The sequence below is a fragment of the Protopterus annectens genome, chromosome 2.part0, assembly GCF_019279795.1.
Source record: "Protopterus annectens isolate FY-2018-M chromosome 2.part0, PAN1.0, whole genome shotgun sequence".
NCBI lineage: Eukaryota > Metazoa > Chordata > Ceratodontiformes > Protopteridae > Protopterus > Protopterus annectens.
The window spans coordinates 1,597,382,393-1,597,395,373 of NC_056728.1; positions in this window are offsets into that span (position 1 = coordinate 1,597,382,393).

Sequence of the window (12,981 nt, forward strand, 5' to 3'; positions counted from 1 at the left end):
ACTTACAACTCCAGAACATGTGAAGCAAATCTGCTGTCTGATCAAAGCATTGTGGGCATATGGGTGAATTCTTCGAATCAAATTTGTGCAAAGTGAGACGAGTATAGTATGCATTGTTAAATATCATCAGCTGCGTAAATACCAATTTCTGAAGGGATGGGCCTCAACTTTTCAGTGAAATGAACATAAGGAAATCAAGAAAAGGGGGTGAGTAATCCAGGTAATGGGAGGTGTCAGGTGCCCATTAAGTGAAAGAGGCCAGATGTATGCAAGAAAGGAGGGCAAGTCTTGAAGAAATAAAACCCAAGTTACCTGCCTGGCTTTTTTCAGGGAAAAAAAAATATATATATATATATATATATATATATATATATATATATATATATGTATATATATATATATATATATATATATATATATATATATATATATCATGCACACACACACACACATACACACACACACACACACACACACACACACACACACACACACACACACACACACACACACACACACACACACACACACACACACACACACACACACACATACAAACACACACTGCCTAATCATCTTTACAATTGTCAACCAGCATATGAAACTACCACCAATATTAAAAGCCTTCAGAAACCTGAGTAGCACAAATGCAGACAAACTCAGAACCTTTTTAATAGCCCACAACTGGAAACATATAATGTTTTACATGACCGTAATGCAGCAGCTGTAAGCCTAACTAGCTTTCTACTCCAGCTGCAAGACAGATTCTTTTCACTTATCAACATGTTTTATAAACCTACCAAAGCTCACTGGCTATCCACTGAACTTAAACATGTTTTAACTCTAAGGGATAAAGCAAAGCAAAAATGGAAACAGACCCTCCCACAGCTGACAACTGAACCTTCTTTATAGTCTTAAATAACCTATCCAAGAAGCCCACCAGAAGGCAGAAAGGAAATGTTCAAACAAATAAACAAAATACCCTCTTACGTTTCCCCAAACACTTTTGGAAAGAAGTTAACCTACCTACAGGAAGAAAACCTCCTCATAATATCCATTCTACAAACACCATTCAGTGTGGTATATAAACCTCCCATCAATAATCTCCACACCTTCTCCAAATCATGCATTGCCTACCACATCATCATTCATCCCCCTCTTCCACTTCAAATGCATACATCCCAAAGAAGTCTCTATTGTTCCTGAAGATATTTCCACTGACACCCCTCCTGTATCTGACAACATAACCCCCTGGTAAATATATAACTGCAGTGAGCATCAATGTTTTCCTCTCACCCACATATGTAATCTAAGTCTCACACTAAACATCATGCCACAGATGTGGAAAACTGCTTTATCTAAACTCTTCCCAAAGCAAATCATCCCAAAAGATACCTTTCACTTCTATCTAATATGCATCCTCCCATTTCTGGGCAAACATCTTCAAAAGATAGTCTACACCCAACACCTCTGTATCCAGTAGTACCACCAGTTCCCCTCCAAATGACATGGATTTTGACCTGGACAATGTATTATGGCAGCACTTTGGTCCCTAACTGATGACATCCTGCTAAACTCTGACAGTGGCCACCTTACAGTTGCCCTATTTATAGACCAGACAAAGGCATTTGACCTCATTGATCACTATCTTCTCTAAAGCAATTTAATTGAAATTAATATCAGTCAAGATTATGCATCCTGCTTTAAAAACTTTCTCACTGACAGACACTTCAGAGTTAAAATAGGATCCTCCCAATAAAAATCTGCACCTTCTACTAAAGGTGCACCACAAGGATCCATTCTTGTCCCCCTCCTCTTCTCCATATTCATTAACAAACTTCCTTGTGACCTCCAACATCCCCCACGTATCCTCTGTGCTGATGACATGATCATCCTGTGCCAACTCTCCAACAAACATTCAGTGCCAACTCAGTCAGGGTTATATGAGCTTTACCAGTGGCTCATAAACCATAACCTACTTCTCAGCCCCCCCAAGACCAAAACTATGTTTTTTGGATCGCCACAGAAAATTCACCAAGCAACTACCTCTTTAACTATCTTTGACCTACACAACCATTCCACAGAGACAACCTCCACCTTCAAATACATAGGACTATGGTTTGAACAGCTATTTAACTTCCATTCCCATCTAGACCAAGTTAGAGCCAAAATAAACTTCCTGCTGTTCTGGGTCAAAACTATCTGCCCTTTTCTATCTCAACCAGCCAGAGCAGCCATTTCTCAACTGAATAGTGTCTCCCAATGTTTGCTTCTGCCTCCAAGAAAAATATTGCCTAAACTATCTGTAACAGCATCAGCTGATTCACTTAAAACACATCTTTCCATGAACATCACTGTATCACTCTGGAAAAAGCTAAAACGCTACCCATAAAACAAAGATCTAACCTACTTTCAGGAGTCCAGCATTACAAACTACTCCAGCTCTACACATTTACTACTCTTGCAGCTAGAATTTAAGAAAAAACTCCTCATGGCAACCTGATACACTACTCATAAGCCACACAAACTCTCATTACCCCAGAAGCAACCTCTGCAGCATTGCATATGCTTCCTCCTCTCAGACACCTACTCTTTGGCAAGTTCGCGCCATTGACTATAAGGAAATCAACACTTAATCTAAATTCAGAATACAACTCAAAAAGCACTTATTCGTCTAAGCCAAATGATCCTGCTTCAAGACAATATGTAGCACCTACCTTATCTTCTTTCTGTAACTCTTCTTCTCTCTCTCTTGAGATTCACTTAGACTGACTCAGTTTAGAAGCAAATTACATTCTGCTTTATTGTGCATTAAACTATACTTGCTCACTAGAATACATATACACATTTCTTTCTACACAGTTAGTCTGAACTACTCTGTTATTGCTTACATTTCTGTATTGTTTTGCTTGTGAGATGCTTTTGTATTTCTCCCAGCCTGTGCCTGAAATTGGTCAAGACTGATCAGTGCACTACCCTGGTAAACAAATATAAACAAATAACTAAAAATAAATGAATACACACACACACACACACACACACACACACACACACACACACACACACACACATACATATTATTGCAACAATAAAATGGTTGCTACACTGACATTGCTAACTTCAACACACACATCAACAAACAAATGTCAAAAAAGTAATGTACTGTTACAAAAAATGCTAATTACATTTATAATAATGTTGAATGACACTCCCATTGCCCCATAAATATTAATTAATATTTTTAAACATCTCCATATATATATATATATATATATATATATATATATATATATATATATATATATATATATATATAAGCTTATACAGCTTCTGATGTTGATTTGGGATGTTAAAGCATTTTACTCTGCTGACAGATATGAAAACAGTGTAATGCAATCAAAATACAGTTACATAACCTAACATAATCTTGACTTCATAATCACAAGACTTAATTATATTTAACTTTATCTATGTTAAATCCAGCACAGATTACTGTGCATTTTGTGAAATCTTATACTAACTCTATAAGAGAGCACTTATTAATATGGTCTCCTTTATGAAAGTAAATCTATTTTAAACTAAAAACTAAATTAGTCATATAATAACAGGCTCACACACACTAATACTAAGAGCTCTAACTCATAACACCAATTGACTACTAAGATGTCAAGACTTAAATATATATGGCTAGATAATATTTCGAAGGGAGTGAATTAGATAATCTAATTTGGAATAAGAAATATAAAAATAGTCATAAGCTGATTACCCACAGAAATGCATAATTTCTGAGGTTTCAGCTTTAAAAACACTACCTGATATCTCATATTACAGACCCTGCCAAAAGTAAATACATAAAACTAATTATGAAGTCTACACATATATATGATCATAGCATTATACTGTATACTCCACAAGGTACTATATTGAGTAATTGTTACTATGACAATCTGTATCTAGTTTAGGATTCTCAAACTCACTTGGTTCTCAATACATGTTGGATTGAAAATTAATATAGTATAAGTTGATACAATTTAGAAGATAAAAGTTTAATGGGTGATGTACTAAAGTTAATTGGGTTTTTACTTTCTTTGTTGTTACTAACCTATATGGCATAAGCATACAATATTACTGAAAAGGAACACTTTAGATGGTTTAGGACCCCAAGCATATTTTACACATACACACAACTTTAAAGTTTCACAAGCCTGAAGTTAAAAGAAACATTCATATGTCACACCTTTATCAACTCTTATACTATGATCTAACAAAGCTTTATGGAAAATATTTTAATGTACTTTACTTTAACAAATAATGGACTGCTAACTACTAGTTGCTCTAACCTTTTTCGATTGGTTCTCTAACTGAATGCCTAACTGTTTGTGTCTATGTTTATATGTTTACATAAGCCTGAACTGCTATATATTTATATTGTTTTCTCCAGGACCCAGTAAGATTCTACAGAATCCAATATATGATGAACATCAAATATATGGTAGAGAGAAATTGCCTCAAGACCTCTTTAACACAATGCCATTTAAGATCTAAAAACCTCAGGGCAATGATAGTAGAAATTATGGATTCTAGAAGTCGGGTTCACTTGAAGTTCAAAATTTGATTAATACCCCCAAGTAAGACAAGGTACAATCAGAGATACAAGAATCTGGCTTAGAGGAGGCAGAAGCACACACAAAATAAGACTAGACAAGGAAGATCTATATTTTATGAATATAGTGATTGAACTAACTTGAGACAATAATCTATAGTTTTGAATCTCTCAAATATTATTAGTGATAAATTGAATAAATTGATGTTCCCTACGTTTAGTTATAATCAGGACTGGTGCAAATGATTATTCAAACCTTGACATCACATAAATAAATCTAACAAGAAGAGACATAGGTTACAAAAGCAGTGTTTGCTAGGGAATGAGTGGGATAGGCTTTGTACAAATAATTTTAGGTTATACAGGACCAATAAGTTTCCTTTACCTCCCATGCACTAACATACAAAATATATACTTACTACTAATACAAAAAAAGACAAAACCAAATCTTAAGGCCCTGTTAAATATCTGGTCCAGGAGATTAGTGGGTAGGCACAGGGTAGGGATGGGAATAAAAGAATGCTTTCATAACATACTTTTGACAAAAAATCAACTTAAACTAATATATCAACACATATTTCAAGACTACTTACACAAAATAAAAGATTTACGAACGTGGGAAATATATTCGTGGAATGTTAAAGGGCTCCAGAACATAAAAAAAGGAAACTCTTTCTCCATCTATTTCTGCAGGCTAAGGCAAGCTTTATACTACTTCAAGAAACTCTTTTAACCAATGAGCAATGGTCGGAAATAAAAAAGAAAAAAATGGACAAGAGAAATAATAACCTCTGAAGGCAAAACTGATAGTGCTGGAGAAATAATCATTAAAGATCACTATCAAGACAAAATTATAGAATCCAAAATAGATAATGAAGGTAGAGGGTGCTATGTGATTCTTTCAACTACCGTACACTCAAACTGTTTAAAACAAAACCAAAACAAAACTGGAAAGCAGAACCAAGCTGGATAAAAACGGCACGGACTGTTTTATTCAAGGTAAGCACTTTCAGCTAAGCAAATGCCCAGCCTTCATCAGACAAAAGTCACTCCACACAGCTCTATTTTTATATAAAAAGAAAAAAAAAGTAGTTCACATTCATTAAACGTTAATAAACCAATCACTGTCATGAATCAATTTAAAATGGTTACACCTATAATCATCATATTATAAAACCTTCCTTTCTTAATCTTTTTAGTCAGTGTCAAACAAATGTTTACTCAAGAAGCACCTATTCATACAAAAAAGCCTTTTAGATTTCCCTGATCATTGTTTTGCATTTTGTGTGTTGTACCAGGTTAGAAATGATATAAGAGGAGGACCCTGGCAGTTGTATCTGGAAGAGCAAGAGTTATTCTGGCAAATTAGAACATGTGCTCATCTCCCCCTAGGGTTAAATGATTTTGCATCCATAAAGTGTGTGCTTAAACTTAAAGCTCTTCTTAGGTAAATACTATTTGGCAATTTGTATAGCATTATATAGCAACCTTAATGTGAGACAGCTTCTCTTTGAATAATATAGTTAATTATTTTACTATCCTTAAGCATTCAGTTTTTTATGCTATTGAGTGTTTTTTTAATGTAGCTTGTAACTTTTGTTGTATTATATACACTTTATATTTGTTTTTTTTGTATGAATAGGTGCTTCTTGGGTAAACATTTGTTTGACACTGACTAAAAAGATTAAGAAAGGAAGGTTTTATAATATGATGATTATAGGTGTAGCCATTTTAAATTGATTCATGACAGTGATTGATTTATTAACGTTTAATGAATGTGAACTACTTTTTTTATATAAAAATAGAGCTGTGTGGAGTGACTTTTGTCTGATGAAGGCTGGGCATTTGCTTAGCTGAAAGCGCTTACCTTGAATAAAACAGTCCATGCCATTTTTATCCAGCTTGGTTCTGCTTTCCAGTTTTGTTTTGTATTCTTTCAACTACCGTTAATGATAAGCCCATTATACTTCTCAATATATATGCACCATGTTATAATCAACATTCCTTCTTTGCTTCATTATATCCTATCTTAAATCAATACAACAACCATTACATAATCATAGGAGGGGATTGGAATGCTTACCAAAACCCTAAGCAGGATAAATCAAGCCCACAGAAATCATGCAATAACGAAGCAATGTTAGCATTAAGCGAACTTAAATATGATTTTAAATTATATGATCCCTTTAAATATGGTAATAAAACAAATACCTCAAATAACTTTACATTTTACTCCAACTGTCATAAAATGAGGTCAAGAATTGACTTTTTTCTAATTTCAGAAGCACTAATCAATCTTGACCCCCACAGTATCTATTCATGCCTGCTATGTGTCTGACCACTCTAAAATTATGTTAAATATTATTAAGGATACCAGAAGCAACACACCATATCGGGGATATAACTGGTCCTTAAACCCCAACCTTTTAAATAAAAAGAAAATAGTTCAGAAAATCCAGGATATACTTAAATCCACACTAGTTAAGTTAGTAAAACAGCAACACCCCCTGATATTGAATGGGTGGCAACTAAAGCCCAGATAAGAGGCATCTTTCTCCAAAAAGCTTCTTATTATAAAAAACCCAACTCAGAGAAGAACAGCTACTAGAGGCTAAAATCAAATCATTAGATCAGGATTTAATGAAAAACCATAACACGCAAACTGAAACAGAACTATTGAAATGTCAGAAAGACCTTTTCTTGATTCAAAATAATAAACTATCATTTCATGAAACTAAAATACTTGCAAAATATGCTAACCATATACAAACACCGTCACTGACACTAGCAAGAATTATCAATCAGTCTAAAACACCCTCTCAAATTCCCGAAATATGCTATAAGAATAAAACTTATATGAAAACCGAAGATATTATCAACATTTTTGAACTGATATACTCACAAATTTATGGAGAACAAAAAAACTAACTCACAAATGAAAATAATAGTGACTTCCTACAGAAACTCAACTTTCCGAAAATTGGTGAGAAATTACAAAAATATCTAATAAAACCAATATCCATTGAAGAAATTATATCAACAATTAAAAAATTGAAATCGCACAAATCTCCTGGCCCAGATGGTCTTACCACAGAGTTTTACAAAACGTTCTGCCACATTACTGCACAAATTCTATTACATATATTAAATTATATAATAAACAATAAAATTAATGAAATTCATTTTAATGCATCCAAAACAATTTTCATACCCAAAGAAAAGACTGATCCTCAGAACCCAGATAATTATAGACCTATATCACTTCTGATACTAAAATTCTGACATCTATTCTGGCCAATAGACTGAAGAAAATATCAAATATAATTATATCTAATGAACAAGCTGGCTTTTTAACATCTAGGCAATCCAGTGATAATACTTTAACACTACACACATTAATCTCATATGCTAATCAAAAGAATCTAAACATGTATGCACACATTATAGATGCACATAAGGCCTTTGATAGAGTCAACATAAAATTTTTATTTCAGATCTTACCCTACTTTAATATACCCCAAGAATTTATCCGAACTTTACAAACACTATACAATAACCCTTATACAACATTATATATAAATAAAACATGGTCTAACAGAATTCTATTCAAAAATGGTACCCAACAAGGATGTCCTCTATCTCCCCTATTATTTAACCTATATCTAGAACCCCTATTCTTAAACATTAAGCAAAATATATATCATAATGCCCCAGTAATTTATGACACAAGAATATCCCTGTCAGCTTTTGCTGATGACCTTAACATATATTGTACAACACCAACCTCAGACACCAAAAAAATACTATCTGCTATTGAAGATTTTGCATTAATTTCAAACTATAAAATAAACCTTCAAAAAAACAACATCTTTCCTTTAAGAACTCCGAAACCTTTTTCACTTTTACCATTGATAGGCCAATCAAAATCTGAGGAAAAGATCAAATATTTAGGAATTACATTCTCTACAGATAACAACATTTTTTATCTTAATAATATTAAACAAAATTGGGAACACATTTTATGTGACATAAAGAGGTGGAAAAATCTGAAATTACCACCATTAGCAAAAGTTTTGATTATTAAAATGAATATCTTGCCCAGACTATTATACATTTTTATGTCTTCACAGTTGCTAATACCCAAGAAATTTTTTAAACAAATCCACACTGAACTCGCTAAATTTATATGGGAACCAAAAAAAGTAGAATATCATATGATAAATTGATGACCCCAAAAAGCAAAGGTGGCTACCTAATTTTGAAAATTACTACTTAATCATAAATGCTAATAGAACGTTAAGAATTGCAAACTACGATACACGAAGTAATAACTGGTCCCCACACTGGTTAAGACTATATTTTAAACATATCGAAAGCCTGAATATAAATCCCAAATCACTACCCTTTTTAAACAGAGACAACACTAAAGCATATAATCTAATGGAACCCATTAAAAATTATATAACATTAACGCAAACTCTTTTTAGATCAGTAAATCTCTTCCATGATGATCCTATAACCCTTCACAAAAATCCTAACTTGAAAATAAATAACCAGCTAATAGACCTGAAAAGATTCCCACTCATAATAAACTTATCATTACAAGATATATATCCATATTTAAATTGTTCCGCTCATGAATTAAGACATCAACTGGGCCTTCTCAAATCATGTCTACTGATCTTGAGGCAGATTAAGGAAATGTATACAAGCTACTTTCAAAATATAACCATTAATAAAGATGATTTAATAAAATGTATCTCACTAAGGCAAGCCCTTCTACAAAGTAGCACATTTATAACATATTCATGCAAATTGATAAAAGACATGAAATATCAAGATCATTTACTCTTGTCTAATTATTGGAAAGAAAAAATACCATTGATCGAGTAAAATAAAATAACACAAGCAATCAATTTAATGGTAAAATCCATTTCCCTTCAAAAGTTAACATTTACCCAACTCATGATATACAATAATGCCTACTATACACATCTTAGCTTGCATAAATTCAACCCTAAAAATTCTCCAAAGTGCCCACATTGTAAAGATGAAACTGCTGACCTTTTGCATATGTTCTGGAGCTGCAAATGTATATTACTTTTGAACTCCCTGAAACTACAACTACAAAAGATGGGATATCAATCATCAACGCTTACTTGGGAATTTACGATATTACATATCCCCCCAAATAACCTATCTAAAACCCAAATAGTCATCCTCATCAATATTTTTCTACTAATGAAACTTTACATAGCTACTAACTGGCTGACCCCATCCAAAACCTCATGGGAAATTTTTAGGATCTTAGCGATAAAACATATATTAGCCCACAAATACACAATAAACCAACAAAACAAAAATCCCTACAATCTGAAACTATGGGAACACATTTTCAATATTATACTGGCATAAAACATTGAATCTGAAATACTTCTACAATGTGCACAAGAAAAAACATAACATTATTTGGAAATATATTATTCTAAGACACAAACCATGGAGAAAACAACCTCAATTTCTACCTTTAAGAGGGGGTATGGAAGCATTCATGTAAATAGTGTAAATATATTTTAAAAATATTGTTATTAATACTGTATGAACATCACCTGTGTTTTCTCTTGTGAATGTTTTGTAATGAAAAAAAAAGAAAAACAATAAAAAAGTATTATTGAAAAAAAAAAAAAAACAAATGTCAACAAGCTCCTACACATGCTCAGTGGCGAATCCTTGGAACATGCAAATAATAAAATAGTGTTTTTGCAAGGGTCCAGCCCTCTGCACCCCATAAGTGGGGGCTGTGGCCACATACACCCTGCTACTTGTTTATTCCAACAATGAGATCGTACAATCCCTAGTGAAAGGGCATATTCTAACACCGCAGGGATTGTCCATGTTGACAAAACAGTTCAATATTAGCTTAAACTGACTAATCCTAAATACAGACACACACACAGTCACACACACACACACGCACACACACACACACACACACACACACACACACACACACACACATATATATATATATATATATATATATATATATATATATATAAATATATATATATATATGGGTCTATCTGAGTTCATCGACATGTTAAAATGTCGAAAACGAATTAACCGACACGAATGTCGAAAGTCACGCCACCGACGCCAGAAGATCGGCAGGCAGAAGACCGACGGAAGAAGACACCGCTGAGAAGCTGCGATGGGGAAAGGATATGTAAGTCTGCGGTAGTGACGGACGATAGGGTGCAGTAAGGTAAGTGCGATGCTGGTGTTTAGTAGGGGTAGGGGTGGATAAGTGAGTTAGGGTTAGGCGCGGGTTAGGTGAGTGTGCGAGTAAGGTAAGTGCGATGCTGGTGTTTAGTAGGGTAGGGGTGGGATAAGTGAGTTAGGTTAGCGCGGGTTAGGTGAGTGTGCGAGTAAGGTAAGTGTGCGATGTTGGTGTTTTGTAGGGGTAGGGGTGGGATAAGTGAGTTAGGGTTAGGGGCGGTTAGGTGAGTGCAGTAAGGTAAGTGTGCGATGTTGGTGTTTTGTAGGGTAGGGTGGGATAAGTGAGTTAGGGTTAGGGCACGGGTTAGGTGAGTGTGCGATAGTGACGGACCTTAGGTAAGGGTTTGGGTCAGGGTTGTGGATAGTTGTGTATGTATGGGTTAGTGTTTGTTTGTAAGGATTTTGGTGTGCTTGTGTTGTGTGTGTGAGTGTTGGATAGGGGATGTGTTTTGTTTGTTGGTATGTTGTGTCGGGTGTATGCGATGTCGTGTTTGTGAACTGTCGATCTTCTGGCGTCGGTTATATGAGTTTCGCTGTTTTGGTGTCGGTTATTTCGTTTTCGGTATTTTAAAATGTCGATGAACTCAGATAGATCCATATATATATATATATATATATATATATATATATATATATATATATATATACACTCTGCTATTACTTTCAAATTTGCAGTTACCTGTCCTTTCAAAGTAGTTAAAAAAGGAGGTTATATCATTACTTGGAATTTATCTCAGCCCAAGTTGAGGTGCTGGCTTCTTTATTATGATTATGTGAGGCAAAGATCTGGTCATGGTTAAGATCACATATAGACTGGGGAGAGATAGAAGCATGTATATCAGGTGAGAACATTTCTCAGACTTGAATGATTCAAGCAGACCAGGAAATTAGGCTATTGCAGACAACAAGAATCAAGTTGCTCAGAGGCAACAACATGGATACACGTCTCTCAACCTCTCAGCATAGGAATTTAGAACAAAGGTAAAAACAATAGGAGGAAGTAAGGCCTAAAATCAGGGACACATTTTAAATACTGCTCACATAAACCTAGAACATTGCTAGAATAACAGGTTTTGGTTTGAACTGATATAAATCTTATGGGGGATATGAAGTCTGAGGCTCAAATGTCTGTCCTTATTTAATAACTTCCATCCTCCATGATTTGCCATAAAACCACGGATTTTATGAAGACCGAATGAAAATATAAGGCACAAATGTGGATATTCTGTAAATCTGGACAGTTGAGAGGTGTGCAGAGCAGGCTATTATACGACTGTGCAGATGAGGGCTTGACTATTCTTTTTCCTAGTGAAGCCAATTATGGAGGAGCAGGATGATGTCATGGTTGATGCAAGCAGCAGTCTACTGTAGGACTAGCTGGAGGGGTTTATTAATAAATCACGCCAACATATGAATAGACACCTGCATATCAAGTAGAAGGTTGCCAGCTATTATTGGGTACAGAGTTTTATGTGGATGCAGGGTTAGCTTATCCATCTCATACCACAAGCTATTGCTTGATGAGGTGTACAGTTGTTTACTGCTTGTATAAAAAGGAACAGTTAGGTATAAAACTCAGAGATTATAGTCAATGCATGTATGTAGGAATGGCAATTACATGAGAATTCTCTGAGATTATGAAGATTTGTACAGGTTATGACGGAGCAGTGAAACTGATTAATGTATTTTTGAGTAGGATTTGGATAGACATCTGAACAGCTCTCTGGTAGAGCAGTTAATTAAAAAAGGAAGCTAGAAAGAGCAATTCAAAATGATGAATAACAGGCCAGGATTGTGACTAGAAAAGTATGGCCACTTAAGTCTGTTGCTCCATCATGGCAGTCAAATAAAGTTTCAATTTATCAGCAATATGAATTCTTGAAAAACTTAGTTACTGTGCAATGAAGGAAGTCAAAGCCATCAAACCAGCTGTCTGAGTGTTTTAAAAATGTTTCACAAGATGAGAGGCTCCTTATCTTGTTTGCACCTATGTCACTTTTAATAGATGAAGTTAGGGCATACCACATGGCAGCCATGCAGTAACAGCAGTGAGTAAATAATTTAGTAGCAAAGCTGGGGAGATATGTTGCATGAGTTGC